General features: G+C 35.4%; 1 protein-coding gene across 3 annotated transcripts in view; it reads left to right on the top strand.

The window, feature by feature from the left end:
* Window positions 1–19003: 19003 nt before the first annotated feature.
* Window positions 19004–19543, top strand: part of LOC120414817 (synaptic vesicular amine transporter) — an 84187-nt gene continuing 83647 nt past the window's right edge. The window contains exon 1 of one of the 3 annotated variants that reach the window (XM_039576139.1): window positions 19004–19102. The gene's annotated coding sequence lies outside the window, so the exon portion shown is untranslated. Of the gene's footprint in view, window positions 19103–19182; window positions 19396–19543 lie in introns of those variants that run through there. The other 2 variants (XM_039576140.2, XM_052709590.1) reach the window with 2 other exon arrangements.

A 19543-nucleotide genomic window follows, 5' to 3' on the forward strand; every position in this document is an offset into this window, starting at 1 on the left:
TCCACTCAATCCGGAACATCCCGTTGGTTCAAAATCCATGGTCAGCACTGTCTGTGGGTAAAACAAAGATCGTAACATGAAAAATTGTGTTTTTTCCATGATTTCTGTTAACAAAATTGTGCGGGACCCAAAAATGGCAATTTTTGTCTCTGTTTGACCCAGTGACCCATCGGAATATCTCCGGCCACCGGAACATTTCCGGGTTCTGTGGGTCATTTTTGGAAAATAGACATTCTAACGAGTCCAACTAACAAAGAAGTATGCAAATTTGTTTGAGTTTTCACTGAATTATTGTCATTTTCGTGATTCCAGTTTCACCCGTAGGACGCTAGTCTACTCATACGACCATTTGAAAAAGATTTATTGAGCAACATCAGCTTATTTCAAAAGTTGTGCTGGAATTCCGACCGCCACGCAAATGCTGCTTTGTTTACGTTTGAATATGTCATTTTCCATCCTTCGTTAACTTGCATGCAAGTGTTCCTTATTCCGGAAAGTCGATTTTGGGTTTGTGTCCAAGCTAAATGAAGTAACGCAAGCCATGAGCATCGAGTTGGTTCGATGCTCGTGCTCTCGATGTCGTTGCATAATCCATGAAAATCCAGCCTTATAACTGCCAGCGCCCTGTCTGGATCTATCCACCATGTGACAAAAGGTTTGAAAAAACTGTTGTCGCGATCTTCAATTCTGTCTCTCCTCTTTCTGTCCTAGGTTAGCTTAATATTTCTCGCCGCAAATTGCCAATATAAGCAAATAATTACAAAAATTAATTATCATCGTTTGGGTAGTAGAGAATTACTCTAGATCGTTTTGCTCGCATGTTTAACCTATAATTTTTGGAGTGCTATATTTTCGTCAGCATACAGGTCTTATAAGAACAATTCTCTGAGATTTCGGTCATTCGATTTTTTCTTGAATTTTTTAATCCTACTGAAACTGTTTTGATGCCATTTTGCATCATTAGTTACACAGAAAAAAAAATCATGGTAATATTACATCTGAGAAGGGGTACATCTTTTATGTCAGAAAAAATGTGTAATTTTACCTCTGAAAATGTGTAATTTTACCACTATTCTGGTGTAATGACTTTTTTTCAGTCTTAATTGATGTAAACTTACATCATAAAAGAGGTAATATTCAAACTTCCAAAATTACAGCTTCCAAATTTACACCATTTTTTACTGTGTAGACTAACATTTCAAAATAGCGTAATAATGAATGAACCAAGAAAGTAGTGCCAGATAGGGACCTACATAGGGAAATGAAATGTTCTGGGAGAAATTTCAAACAACCAAGGTCATTCAAATTTAAGGTTGGAAAACTTGTAGTTTTTCTTTGGTGCTGGCACTTTTCTTGTACCGAACAAGCATAAACATAACAAAAACTACCAGATTGTTATCAACAACAGTTTTACAATACTTGTGATTGTTATAAGTCTCGTTTTTTTGTCAAAATTATTTTAAATTGATTCCGACCTTGTTCTTGCATGATCTTGTTGCTCGATTGGAACCCCGATTTGACAGTTCGATTGGAACCCTGAGAGTGACATTAGGCTCTCTAGTGCCAGAGTGACATTTTGACTTTTTTTTGTTATTGTTATTGTTTTTTTTCTACTTGTTTTGTAAAAGTAAATCTTTCCCAGTTCCTGAGGGGAACACCCTTGAAGAGTATCGGGGCCGGCATTTACAAAGCGGATTCAGTGGCAGTTTCTTTCTCAACTTAATGTTAACATGGTAAGGTTAATGTTAACATTCCATAGGTCGCCTCCCTAAGGTGTCGTGATAAGGTCCAGTTTGTGACGATACACTACCTTCCCTTTACTAAGCAATCGAATCCAGAAGGGAAAAAGATCACCAGTTGTGTTGGTCCGAGCCGGGATTTGATCCCCGATCTACCGCTTACGAGGCGGAAGCGTTACCACTAGGCTACGTGGCTCGGTCACTTGTGTACAGATGTACATCACTGAACCAGGCCCGTATCCAGGATTCTTCAATGGGGGGTGTTTCCCCCCATAAGGCGTTAGGGGTGTATGTGTGTTATAGGAAGGGCGTATACAGTCAACAAATGCGTACCAAACAAAAACGTGAAATTTGCTTTATATATTGTAGCAGTAATGCTAAAAAAATATCTAAACATCAATAAGTTCATGAAAATATTGTTATTCTTGCATATATTATTGATGTGATATATGTGATAGAAAATATTGAAATAACGTTATTGAATCCTTGATAGTTTAGATTGTTTTGTTTTCAATTAATTTTTTTCTCTTCAGTAATTTGTTTTGCCCCTTAATTTTTCGGGAAAATTTTAAAGGAGGGCATTTTTTATCTATACACAGCTTAAGCCAGATTGGTAACGAACTCGAGCATCTCAAGCCAAATCAATTCAAAATGGAAATCAACTCGTATTATCTATGCGTTTTGGTTTTCGCCGTTTTTTTATTTTTCAAACATATCATGAGCTTATAGTTTGTGTTTTAAGGAACAAGTTTGCCGAAGACATCAGCGAGATTTGCTTTGGCACAAACAATAATCCCTTAGTTTGATTTTAGTTTGAAAAAAAAATTAAGGCGATGTAGACGTAGCTCTTCGATGTTATCAGCAAAGTTGTTTTTTAAAATTCAAACTATAAGCTCATCAAGTTTTTGGAAAATCAAAATCAACAAAAAGTTTTCGTACCAAACTTACCAGATTTCTAGCTTTCTTTGAAAGAACACAAACATCAAAGCTGACGGATATTTTTTTCTTGTTAAATGTAACATACCAACCAACAACTTTTTTTTCAATCCTCGGTCATATCACACAATAACATTTTCGAATCAATCACATTTCAGAGAACAGTTTGTAGATAAAAAAGATAATATCGTCAAAAAAACATTGATTTGTCCGTACAAGTTTCCATAGAAGTTTGACAGCTGCCCATACAATTGCTTACGAGGCCATTTCACGCCACTCGAAATTGACTTTTTCTGAACATGCCTAAAATTTAGCGGAGCTGTTTATCCTATCGAAACATGCAAAATCCCTTCTTTTTGGCACCGCCCCAAAGTTTTACGATTTTCATCTATTTTTTTAAATTAGTTTTCAAATGGCCATGTCGTGGATACAAAAAAGCAAAAATCGACTGCTTTTTTAAGAAACGCTGAATTATATGGCGTCATCAAATTTTTTATTCGAATCGAACTTTACTTGTTAGGGCAAGTTGAAATCTCTTGAGAATTTCAAATTTATAAGCTTAAAGTAGCAGAATTTACTCACATCCATCCCTGCATCATTTATTCTAATTGCTCAAAATGCTGCCATGTTTGATATTAATCAAAATGATGACGCTGAATTGAATCATTTTTTTTCCAAAATATTTGAAAATGTTTTTTTTAATTGGCGAAAATCGTAAAACTTTGGGGCAGTGCCAAAAAATAGAAGATTTTTTTATGTTTCGATATGATAAACAGTTTCGCCAAATTTCAGCAGGATCAGAAAAAGTAAATTTCGAATTTGTACTTTTTTGTTTCCAGTTGGGGAGAAATGACCCTAAATAAAAAAAACTTTGGCGTACATAGTCAAAGTTGGATTTGGATCTGGCTGATAACGATCTAAGTATTTTACTAACAAAATCCAGGAGAGCCTATCCAGTTAGTCAAAGGCTTTATAATAAAAATAGCTGACCGATTTCAGTGCGATTTCGATTTTTCGAGATTTTAATGAGGCCTTATTAAGCTAAACTTCAGTTTTTTCAAGGCGTCAACGATCAAAGCTTTTTGCCTTTCTTACAAAAGAAAGGTTTAAGGTTTACTTTTGGAAAAACGCTTTTCTCAGAAATCTTTAAAAAATCGTGCACGGCGAGGGATCGTCCCAGAAAAAAAATCCAATGTCTAGTTTGAAGGTTTAGATGCGTTCTTTCGATTGAATTTTGGCCCGGAACCCGGAACTCAAAGTCTGATTTTTGAGAGCTCTTTTTCTGAAATACTTGAGCGATGTCTGTATCCGCTCTTAAAAATTTGTGTCTTCAATCATTGGAAAACCGCTCGTAGACCGGCCCGTGGCTTAATGGCTACGGCTTCCGCCTCATAAGCGGAAGGTTCAGGGTTTGATTCCCGACCGGTCTACTTGAAATTTTTCGACTGTCATTGAACTTTGAATATGAACAAAAAACGCATAGAATCAGGTGGGATTCGAACTCACACCGTTGGATTGGAAGTCGGATGCTCTAGCAATTCGTCCTCCAAGTAATTAATACTCCTTGAGTGAATTAATCCGTAGTGGTGAAGTAATGTCACAAGGTCATTAACTATATAATACAGCAATCCCTTCCCCAACAATTCCCCTACACACCCACACACCATTATAATCTATAAATAACTCGAACCGGTTGGTACGGTATGTCCCCGGCTTCTTCTTCTTCCCCTGATGGTTCTATGAAATGTGGGATCCGTTCATAGAATCTGTCTCATGCGGTTAATGCAACGCAGTAGCGGCCCGGCCTACTTAATGAGTGTAATACACTTCGGGGGTTCTCGAAAGTACTGCAATCATTAATAATGACAAGAAGGAACTTGAGGCGTAATCTAACCATAAGTTCTTCCCGGATGCTTTCTTCGGACTGGCTGCGCTTGTGTTCGATTAGATAAGATCAGATTAGATCATTGGAAAACCGCTCGTAAAACCCACAATTTTTATATTTCAGATTTGTAGCCGTGGGGTCGGAGACGAACATTTTATTTATTGATTCGCAATTTTAGACCAGTAAATGTGGTCAAAGCCATTTTTAGAGGTATTTTTTGGACTATTTTACAGATAACACTATCAAATTAAAAGAATTCAGTTTCAAACAAAAATCCATTCGAAAACATGAGCATGAGCATGAGCATGAGCATGAGAGATCACCCATGGTTGCCCCTCCGTTGCTGAACAGAACCGTAATATCCTTTCAGCCCTACTGATCATAAGCTTCGACATAAAAAAAAAAAAAAAAAAAAAAAAAAAAATCCATTCGAAAACATGCGCCATAAACTAATTGGGCCCAAAAATTGATGCTTTTCCAAAATGTATTTCCAGAGATATAGCCATATTAGTGTTTTGCCTTCCTCACCTTACTGAGGAAAGGCTATAAAATCACTCGAAAACTGAACTTCTCAATTAGACCTCCTAGAACCACCTTCATGTATACCTATCGACTCAGAATCAAATTCTGAGCAAATGTCTGTGTGTGTGGTGGGATGTTGATCAAAAAATTGTCACTCGATTATCTTGACATTGGCTGAACCGATTCTGTCCGTTTTGGCGTCATTCGATCCGTCTTGGGGTCCCATAAGTCGCTATTAAAAAGTATACGGTTTAAAAAACTGCCCATGTTCGCATAAATGTCCCATATGCAAAAACAGCAAACTGAGAAAAACGCATTTGAAGTTTGTCCCACACATAAGGCTACATGTTAAGTTTTCACGAAAAAACTGGATTTCCTCCCGATTTCTAGAACAAAGTACTGGATGTTATAGGCTCTTTAGAAAGAGCACACGATTTTGAACCAAACTGCATCAATATCTCAAAAGTGATGAAAATGCATATGGGACATTTATGCGATCATGGGCAGTAAAGTACTTCAAAAGTTATGCTAAAAAAACGATTTTAACAAAAGTCCGGAAGATTGTAAAAAGGGTGGTTATACATTTTTAGAAAGGTATTTAAAAGACCTTTCCAACGCAACCAATACATTGAAGATCTGACAACCCTATCAAAAGTTATTAGCACTTAAGTGTTATTCATGTACTTTTTGGAAGCCGGATCTCAGATATCATGATGAAAACGTTGTCCGGATCTATCATGCAACCTGTCATTGAACAGGTATTCAAAAAATCTTTCCAACGCAACCAAAACATTGAAGATCTGACAGCCCTCAAAAAAAAAATCAAACCATCCACATTAACGACCCCCGGGTCTTTTGTAGTCTCTATTGCAAGTTTCTGCTCGAACCTTGGAGTCCGAAGGCTTGAATGGGGAGAGCACCCAAACCTCTTTTTACTCCAAGGAACCTTCCACTCCAGTGTTTGGACTGACGACCTTTGGATTGCGAGTCCAACCGCCGCCAGCGATTCCACCGGAGTAGGCTCTGACAGCCCTATCAAAAGTTATTAGCACTTAAGTGTTATTTATACACTTTTTGGAGGCCAGATCTCAGATATTTTGATGAAAACGTTGTCCAAGTATATCATGCGACCTATCTTTGGATAGGTAATTAAATGACCTTTCCAACGAATGTGAGGAAGGCACCAACCGCCTAAGGGTGGATTAAGTAACGTTTTAGTCTTATTTTAACCCTATTTTTCCTATTACATTTTTGGTTTTATACGGAATCATAATCTGAACATCAAATTTGAAGTCCCGGCTCGTTCTCGCTCAAAAGATCGACAAGTCGTCAAGTCGAAGCATAAACGCCAGCACATTTACGCTTGCGCGTTTCACGCTGCGCGTGAAGGTGTTCTTTCTGGCTTCTCATAATAGATCGACAAAGTGCAATATCGATACATATTTTTTTAAGTTAATCATAGACTAATATTAAAGACTGAGTACCCTTTATTTTTTTTTAATAATGTCAATCAAATAAGTTTTTCTTAATTAAATATTATTAGGACGCATAATGTACCTCTGAAAAAAAAAATGCATTCAAAGTTTAGTCTAAAAAGATTCGAAGCTTTAGGTCAAATTCTCACTGGGTGGTATCATTATGTTTCTGAAAACTTAATTGCACCAATATATTTTTCGGAGTTTCATCATTTTGTAAGAAAGGCTCTATTTCACCTCTGGTGATATTCAATCGGGGTTTTTTATATTTTCATGAGGGCGTATTTAGTGACAGTTGAATGTTTTTTCAAGCCGTCAACGATCAAAGTTTTTTTGAAATAATTTCTTGAGGGCGTATTTAGTGAAAAAAAAATGTTCAAGGCGTCAACGATCAAAGTTTTTTTTTTAATATTTTCTTGAGGGCGTATTTAGTGCAAGTTTTTTTGCAAGGCGTCAACGATCAAAGTTTTTTTTTTAAATAATTTCTTGAGGGCGTATTTAGTGAAAAAAAATTTCCAAGGCGTCAACGATCAAAGTTTTTTTTAAATTATTTTAGTGAAGGCGTATTAAGTTTAGTTTTTTTTTCAAGGCGTCAGCGATCAAAGTTTTTTTTTATATTTTCTTGAGGGCGTATTTAGTGACAGTTGAATTTTTTTCAAGGCGTCAACGATCAAAGTTTTTTTTAAATATTTTCTTGAGGGCGTATTTAGTGGAAGTTTTTTTGCAAGACGTCAACGATCAAAGTTTTTTTAAATTATTTTAATGAAGGCGTATTAAGCCAAAGTTTAGTTTTTTCTCAAGGCGTCAACGATCATAGCTTTTTTTATATATTTTCTTGAGTGCGTATTAAGTGACAGTTGAATTTTTTTCAAGGCGTCAACGATCAAAGTTTTTTTTTAATAATTTCTTGAGGGCGTATTTAGTGAATTATTTTTTTTGTTCAAGGCGTCTACGATCAAAGTTTTTTTTTTATTATTTTAGTGAAGGCGTATTAACACAGAGTTTAGTTTTTTTCAAGGCGTCAACGATCAAAGTTTTTTTTAAATATTTTCTTGAGGGCGTATTTAGTGCAAGTTTTTTGCAAGGCGTCAACGATCAAAGTTTTTTAATATTATTTTAATGAAGGCGTATTAAGCCAGAGTTAAGTTTTTTTCAAGGCGTCAACGATCATAGCATTTTTTTTTTCTTGAGGACGTATTTAGTCAAAGTTGAATTTTTTTCAAGGCTTCAACGATCAAAGTTTTTTTTAAAATATTTTCTTGAGGGCGTATTTAGTGAAAAAAAATTTCAAGGCGTCAACGATCAAAACTTTTTTTTTATTTCCTTGAGTGCGTATTTAGCGACAGTTGAATTTTTTTCAAGGCGTCAACGATCATAGTTTTTTTTAAATATTTTCTTGAGTGCGTATTTAGTGACAGTTGAATTTTTTGCAAGGCGTCAACGATCAAAGTTTTTTTTTTAATAATTTCTTGAGGGCGTATTTAGTGAAAGTTTTTTTTTTTTCAAGGCGTCTACGATCAAAGTTTTTTTTTATTATTTTAGTGAAGGCGTATTAACACAGAGTTTAGTTTTTTTCAAGGCGTCTGCGATCAAAGTTTTTTTTATTATTTTAGTGAAGGCGTATTAAGTCAGAGTTTAGTTTTTTTTTCAAGGCGTCAACGATCAAAGTCTTTTTTTATATATTTTCTTGAGGGCGTATTTAGTGACAGTTGAATTTTTTTCAAGGCGTCAACGATCAAAGTTTTTTTTTAATATTTTCTTGAGGGCGTATTTAGTGCAAGTTTTTTGCAAGGCGTCAACGATCAAAGTTTTTTTAATTATTTCTTGAGGGCGTATTTAGTGAAAGTTTTTTTTTTCAAGGCGTCTACGATCAAAGTTTTTTTTAAATATTTTCTTGAGGGCGTATTTAGTGACAGTTGAATTTTTTTCAAGGCGTCAACGATCATAGTTTTTTTTAAATATTTTCTTGAGGGCGTATTTAGTGGAAGTTATTTTGCAAGACGTCAGCGATCAAAGTTTTTTTAAATTATTTTTATGAAGGCGTATTAAGCCAGAGTTTAGTTTTTTCTCAAGGCGTCAACGATCATAGCTTTTTTATATATTTTCTTGAGTGCGTATTTAGTGACAGTTGAATTTTTTGCAAGGCGTCAACGATCAAAGTTTTTTTTTTTTAATAATTTCTTGAGGGCGTATTTAGTGAAAGTTTTTTTTTCAAGGCGTCTACGATCAAAGTTTTTTTTTATTATTTTAGTGAAGGCGTATTAACACAGAGTTTAGTTTTTTTCAAGGCGTCTGCGATCAAAGTTTTTTTTATTATTTTAGTGAAGGCGTATTAAGTCAGAGTTTAGTTTTTTTTTTTCAAGGCGTCAACGATCAAAGTCTTTTTTTATATATTTTCTTGAGGGCGTATTTAGTGACAGTTGAATTTTTTTCAAGGCGTCAACGATCAAAGTTTTTTTTTTAATATTTTCTTGAGGGCGTATTTAGTGCAAGTTTTTTGCAAGGCGTCAACGATCAAAGTTTTTTTAATTATTTCTTGAGGGCGTATTTAGTGAAAGTTCTTTTTTTCAAGGCGTCTATGATCAAAGTTTTTTTTATTATTTTAGTGAAGGCGTATTAACACAGAGTTTAGTTTTTTTTAAGGCGTCAACGATCAAAGTTTTTTTTTTAATATTTTCTTGAGGGCGTATTTAGTGAAAGTTTTTTTTTTCAAGGCGTCTACGATCAAAGTTTTTTTTTTATTATTTTAGTGAAGTCGTATTAACACAGAGTTTAGTTTTTTTCAAGGCGTCAACGATCAAAGTTTTTTTAAATTATTTTAATGAAGGCGTATTAAGCCAGAGTTTAGTTTTTTTCACCCTTTTCTTAAGGGCGTATTTAGTGACAGTTGAATTTTTTTCAAGGCATCAACGATCAAAGTTTATTTTAAATATTTTCTTGAGGGCGTATTTAGTGGAAGTTTTTATGCAAGACGTCAACGATCAAAGTTTTTTTTTATAATTTCTTGAGGGCGTATTTAGTGAAAGTTTTTTTTTCAAGGCGTCAACGATCAAAGTTTTTTTTTAAATAATTTCTTGAGGGCGTATTTAGTGAACAAAAAATTTCAAGGCGTCAACGATCAAAGTTTTTTTTATTATTTTAGTGAAGGCGTATTAAGTCAGAGTTTAGTTTTTTTTTTTCAAGGCGTCAGCGATCAAAGCTTTTTTTTTATATTTTCTTGAGGGCGTATTTAGTGGAAGTTTTTTTGCAAGACGTCAGCGATCAAAGTTTTTTTTTAATATTTTATGTAGTTAAATACGCCTTTATAAAATAATTAAGAGTATAGTTTTGTTTCAAGGCGTCAACGATACAAGTTTTTTCAAAATATATTCTTGATGGCGTATTTAGTACAAGTTGAGTTTTTCAAGGGGTCAGCGATCAAAGTTTTTTTTAATTATTTTTATGAAGGCGTATTAAGCGAGACTTTAGTTTTTTTCAAGGCGTCAACGATCAATTTTTTTTTAAATTTTCTTGAGGGCGTATTGAATGAAAGTTGGGTTTTTTGCAAGAGTTTAGTTTTTCTCTTGGCGTCAACGAACATAGTTATTTTAAATATTTTTAGAAGGGTGTGTTTTGGGAAAGTGGAGTTTTTTCTTAGCGTCAAATGTTTTTATGAGGGCGTATTTACTTTGATAGTCATAAAAAATGGCGGCCCTTCGGGCCGTGTCTTTGTCGGGGCGTTAGGGGTGTAAGCCATTTTTTTCCATGGGGGGTGTTGAACACCCATAACACCCCCCTTAGATACGGCCCTGCACTGAACAAAAAACATCGAAAAACGTGTGTAAAAATTCAAAACAAGATACGTTGAAAAGAGCTAGGGTGTGCTTCATCCGCCTAGATAGCTCCACTTCAAAAATCATGATGACCTACAGTAGCAGAACGTTGGACCATCCATTCACTGCACAAAACATTCCGAACGAATGACATCAGACCAATGTCTGACTGTCCTTCATCGTAGGGGTACGATTTTACGCGCGAAAGAAAATAACAAAATCAGCTGTGAAGGTAAACAAAACGAAATCAGAGTTAACTTGTGGAAAGGTACTATTTTAAGCTATCGTTCAAAAAAATAATTTTTAAATATGTTTCCTGCTATGTTTTCGTTAATGTTAATGTATTTTTGCATTATTTGCAGTCAATTGAAATTGTACTGAAGTGAATTTAGTTTATAAACGAGGAAAATATTATGTTTCTGAGGAAATTATTGAGCCATTCTACATTGTTAAGTCAAGTAATCTTAGCTGCGACGGTGGCGCCGCCAAGCCTATCCTTTACACCCTAATTTCTTTAATGCAAGATTGTATGCAACACATTTTGTGAGTGCTGCAGTGTTTAGACACAAGTTCGAGCCTAGATGTACATCTGTTCTCTGTGCCTCGGCAGAAGTAATCGCCGTGTGTTTGCTTTATTGTATCGTCCTCCGAATGGTATTTTGTCGTCGTCTTCGCTATTCTTCGTGGTTGCAGAGGCAACTTGTGTGCTTTCCCGGCCGGCCCGACAGACACAACGTAGGGAGCTAGCTGATTGGGGCAAACAATATTTTTTCAGTGTAGTCCTTATCCATACCTTCAACTTTGCCGAAGATACCAAATCGTTAAACAAATATCTTCAAAAGATACAGATTTTTGAATTTTCATTTTTGTATGGACATCTGCCAAATTTGTATGGAAAATTACATGGACAAACTAATGGTGCAAAATGGCTTCTTTGGGCATACCGAAGGCACCAACAAAGTTTCAGCCGGATAAAAAATACAAAAATAAAATTAGAAAAAAAGACTGATTTCATAGATAACTGCTCATAAGTCTTATTCACAACAATCCACTTTATATTACTGCTGACTGGTGAAATAAAAATCATGCAAGTTGCAAATCACAGTCAGTTAACACACGCACGTGTCTTTGGATCAGGGCATATTTTTTCGCCAACAAACCGTTTCCCACCGCGAAGAATTACCTTGATTGATAACGTATCACGTCGTTTACCGGCACTCTGGGAAAAAGACAATCAATAATGATAGCCCGAGCTGCCGTTGTTCGTGCCCGGGGAGAGGAAACTTTTTTTCTGTTCCGTTAACTGAAAGTTGATTTCCGTTGTCTGAGCAGATCCTTCTTGTCTCCCTGGGAGGTGGAACAGACGTCCTTAGACGGCACTAATCAATAAAATCACGTTTCCAGCAAACGTCCAACCGGGAAGATGCTACAAGTGGCATCAAATCTGTAATGTAAATAGTCCACGTCGGAGCCACATGGGTTCTGTCGTAGAATCGTTTTTATTGGGCTCTGATCTCATCGCCGACACTATCGAAGAGGGGGGGGGGGTGGGAGGCAGAAATTTGAATTTCATGGACTTGTTACTCGTCGTCCTCCTCCTCCGGACTCCTATGTGCAAAGGATCCCTGTCAGGACACCCACCCCGAAGGAAGAACGCACAAGAAATTGCTCGGACTTGCTTAACGATACATGCAGCATTAGAATCAGCACCATTAAACGTACGCACATAAATTTTCATCGCATTTCTCCCAATTACGGTAAGCGATTTCGAAAAGGGGATGTCTACTAGTAGGGTTGGAGGTGGTTATAGGGGGCGATGACAACCAAGAAGTCTCCTTTCTAGACGGACAGGAGGAGACAATGGCTCTCGATGACTGGGTAAATAATGCGAAGACGCAACAAGTTGTGGGTTTTTGGTGTGAAAATGTATTATGGCGAAAACTGTACATGGTTTGTTTAAACATTTAGATATGATATATGTTTTTGAGTAATTTTCCCTAAAACCAAGAAATGGATCTTTTTTTGTTTTTCAATTGGTTGGCTCTGACGAAAGTTGGCATTTTGCATCATTGGTGTACAATTTTTGCAGCTGTCCATACAATAACGGTATGTAAATATTGGAAAATCTTAAGTTTTCGAGTAAAACATATTTTAAATATTAATATCAATCCAAACAATTCTAAAAGGAAATGTTCAAGCTAATTTGAGTTTTCAGCCTTTTTTTTGTTTCACTTCTTCATTTTTTGGAATGCTACTGTGGTCCAGATAGCAATACTGGAAAATGGAAAATGGATTTTCCGCAAAATGGTACAGTTTTGGAATTTTGATGTCTTCAGAAGAGATGTTGCAAATGGAAAACGGCAACTTTTGGTTTGGTTCAAAATTAGGGTGGTTCACAGTTAGGATGATTTTGAAAATCTAACTTTTCAGAAATATTTTTGGGATTTTTTCGTCCTCTAGAAAGTTGTTGGGCTCGCCAATCCAAGCAACTTTGTAGAAGACACCGAAATTTTATCTCGTAATCTACGCCTTCTACGACCAAATTCAGAGAAAGCATCTAAGCAATCCATTCAAAAATCAGTTTTTTGAACGTAGCAATTCCGGGTTAAGTTTTAGAGAAAAGCAGGGCTGTGGAGTCGGAGTCGGAGTCAGAGCCGGAGTCGGTGGAGTCGGGTCTTTTTGGGGACCTGGAGTCGGAGTCGGAGTCGTCAAAACTCGAACAGCTGGAGTCGGAGTCGGAGCCGGAGTCGGCTAAATTGTATGAGCTGGAGTCGGAGTCGGAGTCGGAGCCGAAGATTTCTTTATCTTTATCTTAAATTCAACAAAAATATGTTTTTTACTGTTCAGTATTTTCTATATAACAGCTTAATTTACAAAACAACTTATATTTTCAATTGATTTATCATGCCATTATGTATTTGAAGCTTTTTATTGTGATTGAAAAGCTCTAATTGTGTTATTACACTATAATCACTAAATGATAACCTCTTACCCAAGTATGTAGTATCATAATTCAAAAAATAATCAAAAAAATATTGGTTATGTAGTCAGACTATATTTATGTGCCCTTTCAATTCAAATTTGACCAAATTGCATCCAGTTATTTCTGAAAAAAAAGTACACACAAAGTCATCTTTTACCCCGATAGCGAATGTCTTAGAGGTTTTAAGTTAAATCATTTTTTAGGAAAAAATTACGAGGTACATAAAAAGATTATAAATAGTAATCACTGTTTTAGCAGATCGAAAAAGAGTCACTGACAGTTTAACTTTAGTAACAAATAATCAACGATAATAACAATCTCTTACTTGGAACTCAACATGCGCATTTTGTTTATAACTGAATACAAGAAAATCAAAGTGTTGCATTTAAAATAATTTAAACTAACAAAAAATGTCAAAAGAAGTTGCAACAAATTTGAAATAATCATTGATAGTTGATGTTGATGTTGATTTAAGGTAAACTATGTTGATATCGTTGCAAATTATCGTTGAACAAATCTCAAGAATTCAGTACAAAAATGAACTAACAAAAAAATGTATATAACAAAATATAGGATTTTAATTTATTTTTCAAATATCATAAATAAAAACATAGAATCAAAATATTATCAACTGGTACGAATTTTCTCATACTTAGAGGGTGACGAGCGGGAATTCCCGGGAAAAATTTCCCGGGAAATCGACCATTTTTGGACCTCTCGATTCCCGGGAAATTCGGTCGAGACTCCCGGGAAATTTTATACTTATAAATATAGGAGCAAAATTATATAAACTAATCAGAAAAATATTTGAAAAATTCATAATTATTTAGAACAGGCCTGCCCAACCTTTTTGGCTCAATTTTCACATTTCTGATCGTGAAAATTACAATTGTTTATTTTTTCATGGTTTATTTGATGAAATCGGTTCCCAGATGACCAGTGAACATAACTTTTCCAAAAGTTTGAAAAAATATTTTTGAGAGTCGTTTTTATGTAAGTTTTAAGTGAAAAATAGGTCAGGCCCGCGGGCCCGGATTGATTTTTGACGTAAAATGTAGATAAAAACGACTTGTATAAATATTTTTTCTAACTTTTGGAAAAGTTATGTTCACTGGTCATCTGGGAACCGATTCCATCAAATAAACCATGCAAAAATAAACAATTGTAACTTTGACGATCAAAAATGTGAAAATTGAGCCAAAAAGGTTGGGCAGGCCTGGTTTCGAACATTGAATGTTCAATGTTCGGTGTTCAAGTTCGAATAAACCAATGCTTCTCTTATCTTCTTATTCAGAAAGTGTAAATTTTAGCTTGTCAAAAATTCCAATAACTATTATTGAAAGAAGCAAAAAAAAATTGGACCCCAAAATTTCCTTTAAAAATATTAAGCAGTTTCACCCCAGAAATGAAATCAAATGTTTTAATTACAAATATTTTTCTAAATTATTTCTAAGAGTGAAAGCTTTTTCAAGTTAAATTCAATTTCTTTATCTTCTCTAGAGCATAGCAATCCTCATAACCTAGTTTTTTTTTTGAAAACTTGGGTTTTCCTGATTACTAAATATATCTTCAATGAATATTTACAGTTGACCTTAAAAATTAAAAAAATACAGTTTAATTTGTTGTTTTAAGTCGTTATTTATCATATTGCCAAATTTCCGATACTGAAAAATTATATATATTTTTTTTACACACATCTATTAACAAGTTTGTGAAACTTTTTGTAAAATCACTAAGTGCGAATTATGATTCGTAAATATTTTAAACTACAATTTTAAGTCTTAAAAAGCTCAAATAACGATTTTGTATTTGCAGATTCAGAAAAAAAATCACAAGGTCTCATGAGGCTACTTAAATTAACGTTTCATAGAATTAGTATGAAATAATTGTAACTGAACTCTTTGAAAATAACACATTTATTACTTTTCATTTTACATTTTTGGCACTATTGGCATAGTCAAAAAAAAAAAAACTCCCGGGTCCCGGGAATTCCCGGGAAATGGCCAAATTCAACTCTCGATTCCCGGGAAATCGAAAATCTCGAGAATCGTCACCCTCTACATACTGTATGTCTTACGCCAATATGACGGAAGGCATTGCAAATCAATGTACCTTAAAAAAAATGAAATAGTTGTGACCTAGAAAATATTTTACTTGTGGATATTTGTTTTTTATTATATTTTAAGTTTTTTTTTCATATATTTTGATAAAGGCGCAAGATCATTCATAAAGCTTCGTTTTAGGTGAAGATTCACGAAGTATCGTGCACCTCCTTTTTAAAGTATATAAAATTTTAAAATTAAAATAAATTAAAAATTTCCACGTTAAAATATTTTTCATGTCACAGATATTTGAAAAGGACATCTTAAGCGTCCTTTCCACGAAGAAATTGTTTAGATACATTGATTTGCAATAATAATCTCCTTCAGCCACGTCTTAAAAAAAAAAAAAACAAAAAAAAAGTTTCGTTTAAAATTGTCATTTAAAAAACAAGGTGCCTGTCACTGTGCTTCTAACAAATGTCAGCCTGAAAGTGTGCAAATTGAATTTTAATGTTCAATAGATCATTAAGGCGAGATTTCTTTTAGTTATTCATTCAAAAATAACAATTTAGTATTTAAATGTATAAGCTTTGAAAAAAATATTTTCAAATTTGAGGTTAAGCAAGTAATTCCAAATTTACTTACAAAACTGTTCTTCTCAAAATGCCTCTAAAACTGAAGATATTTTTTGATTTCTGTTTCCATAACGTATAAAACTTGTAACCTAGAAACTTTTTTCCGTTTATTTACTTTACTTTACTTAACTTATTTTTCTTAAGCAAAACATGACGCTTAAAGAGTATTTAAATAATCCTATTTATCAATATTTTATAAATAAATAACTAATAATAGTTAACTAACTTTTGAAACATTTAAAAACTTGTGGATTCGGAGTCGGAGTCGGAGTCAGAGCCAACCATTTGTTGAAAGCTGGAGTCGGAGTCGGAGTCGGAGTCGGATAGATTTGGTAGGCCGGAGTCGGAGCCAACCATTTGTTCAAAGCCGGAGCCGGAGTCGGAGTCGTTTGACATATGACCCGACTCCGCAGCCCTGTTCATAAGAATCATTTTTCCATTATTAGCAAAAATATAGTTTTTTTTTTAATCAGGCTTGAAAGGGATAGAGCGGTGTCAGGGTTGCGAATGAGCGAGCGCTCACGGAAGGCTTGCTCGCTCCAGCTGGAGCGTGAGTTTTTATCAGGTAGCTCGTGCTCGCTCACGCTCACCGGAGCGTTTTGCGCTCACGTGAGCTGGTGAGCCAAAGTAGGTAGTTGTTTTTTCTTGTTGAAGCATCTGCCTGTTTGAAACGAAGTTTCTAGAACTATCTCAGCACAGGCAGCAAATATAAACAAGAAAGTGGTCGAACAAACAAAATTAGGCACTGAAATGGATTTGATCAGTGAACCGAAATTTACGTTCTATTTAAAATCTACACATTTTTCGAACAAGGAACGAAAACCTAAATTTATAATGTAAACATTCATTGACGTGAAGAGATGCACTGTTTGTTCATATATCAAATCCATATTGGACCATATTGTATTGTTGTTACGTACAAAAAAAATATTGACAATTTATGTATATTTTATTTATTTTTAAAAAATCTTTTAAACAGTTACAATCATCCATGTTCAAAAAATCATATATAACTTGTAATTGAATATTTTCAGAGGTTTGGTTGCGTAAGTGTTGAATAAAATCCACTTGTTGGAAGAAGAGCCAACCTTTTCGTGGTGAAAAATATTGACAATTTATTTGATTTGATTCAAAAGGGTTATTTCAACGCTTAGGAATTGTGAGACTTATATTTCAAAAATGTTACCCTATTTTTTTTAAATGTTTGCCAAATAAAGACTAACCTTATAGAAATGATTAGCCCTTTGTCATCACTGAATCACTGAAAGATTTAATAAACGGAATTACTTTTTTAATGGTAGCTCATTCTGACCCGCAATCTGGAAATGTAGTCAAAACACTGATTAGGTACATAAAACAATTTAATGTTATATTTTAATCAATCAAGCATTTAACATTGAATCGAACTTCCCAAAGCATAAATCCTCTTGAATCAATTCATTGTTTTGTAAGTTTTTCTAAGGTTTACAGGCCTTTTTATTTAGGCATCTAAACCCCTCCGCCCGCACCTCGCTGCTACAATAAGGCCTTTAAATTCTCAAATATTTATACATTCAACTGCATGTCTAAAAAATTATTTGACCCTTGCGAATCCAACCTTTTATTTAAAAACATGGTTGATGAAAATAAGCTATTTCAATTCATATATCTTAATATTTGTTCACAAAGTCATATTTCCACAGCCCTACTGTACCTTAAAATCCATCTAGAATTTAAAAAAACTTTCTCAAAAGCTTTAAATGATTAGCGACACGTCCAAAATGAGCGCTCCGTGAGCGAAATATGAGCGCGAGCGCTAGCGTGGAGCAAACGCGAGCTGAAAAAATCGGAGCAAACGTGAGCTAGCTCGCGCAGCGCTCCTCCTCACGAATGAGCGAAAAGTGAGCGCTCACACTGGGTGTATTCAATAATTTCATGTCCAAAAAATTAATAACTTTAGCCATAGGCTTGCCAAAAACTAAGAAAATTCAACAATACATTATGGAAGATTCATAAAATTATGTAAATTTTGAGTCAAAATTCCTTCCATGAAGATGGCTACAATCAGCACATACTGATTTATTTTGGTGCGGAAATTCATCAAATTGAATTGGATATCCAACACTTAATGTGATTTTTCTTGAAATAAATATGCACGGCTTTAGCCTAAGTAAATATAAAGAAACTAAGACTGTGTATTTTAAACTCATAAGCAAATTATAGTACAGCGTAAATCAAAATTAATTTGCCTGTTTGGTTTTGCTCAAAAAAAGGGAAATTGAACAACTTAAAGCCATGGAAAGTGGTCGTTCACCACGATTCATTTTCGTTGATTTTTTTTATTTTTGTAAAAAAAAATATTTTTTTACTTAACATGGATTTCCTAAGCGAAAGCAACATAGCGTGAGCAAAAATATAGCACTTTTGGTTTCTACTATTTTTTTGCGTGGAAATCCTCTAATAATGCGTTTTAAACACACTAAATATTCCACTGGTGACCAGTTTTTCCTAACGCAATAATCGCAATCCCATTACCCGCTCATATAATGTGTGACCACAATGTCCGCGATAATGTTCCACTCAACGTGTCCCTGCTTGGAATGCGCACATGGCTGTTTCCCCCCCCCCCCCCCCTAACCAACCACGCCGGATACCGGAACACAGGACAATAGTGGCTCCACCACTTGTTGGACGCTGTGCTGATGGAGGACATTTTCCACGCGCAACGACGACAACCCCCCATGATAAGGATGAAGTCCGTTAAAAAGGGGGGTTAGGGGGAAGTTTAGGATTCCTTTTTCTTCCCAAGAATTCCTGCCGTCCAGTTAAACGAACTGTGGTTCATGAATTTTCACGACCCGTTTCGGTGGCCAACGCATTTTCTTCGGATTTTCCGACTTCGGCGAGCGGGACGGCACCAGGTTCGGCTAGAGCGAGAAAGCTACAGTGGGTAGGGGATGAATTTTGCTCCTTGACAGGATTCTGGCAGAGTTCGGTCGGAGTCTGGTTCAGTGCGAGACCAGATCTCGTCGGAACAGGCTGTGGCTCTGGCAGCTTCTCGTGGAAGATACCTGGTGGACCAGCCTGGTTTTGTGTGAGTGTGAGGGACTCTAGCAGACCTTTTTGGGTGCTAGAGAGGGTGGTTAGTGAGTGTGTCTGTGGGAGGATGCGTTTAGGGGGTTTCCAAGTGATGGCAAAAGTGATGATGGTGTGCTGTGAGATATAGACATAAACAGAACCAAATATTGGTACAGAGTGTGCTTGGGGTTCTCAAGTGTCTTTTCCCTTCCCCTTTTGGAGTGGCCAAGAGATTTTCCCATTTTTTCTCCACCCCGTGGTTGAAGTTGAGGGGCTCAAACAGTTCAAGCTGTGACGTGAGCCGAAGAGGTAAAACTGTGCTGAAATATCCCATAAAAAAAGAAAAAAAAAACGTTTAAGGGCAAACCAGCAACTGAACGGAAGCAACCAGTGTTTGTGTGTGTGTTTGCGGGTGATTACAAAGCTTCGGGAAATTCAATATACGCGAATTGTGCCG

The sequence above is a fragment of the Culex pipiens genome, chromosome 3 (assembly GCF_016801865.2).
Source record: "Culex pipiens pallens isolate TS chromosome 3, TS_CPP_V2, whole genome shotgun sequence".
NCBI classification, from domain to species: Eukaryota; Metazoa; Arthropoda; class Insecta; order Diptera; family Culicidae; genus Culex; species Culex pipiens.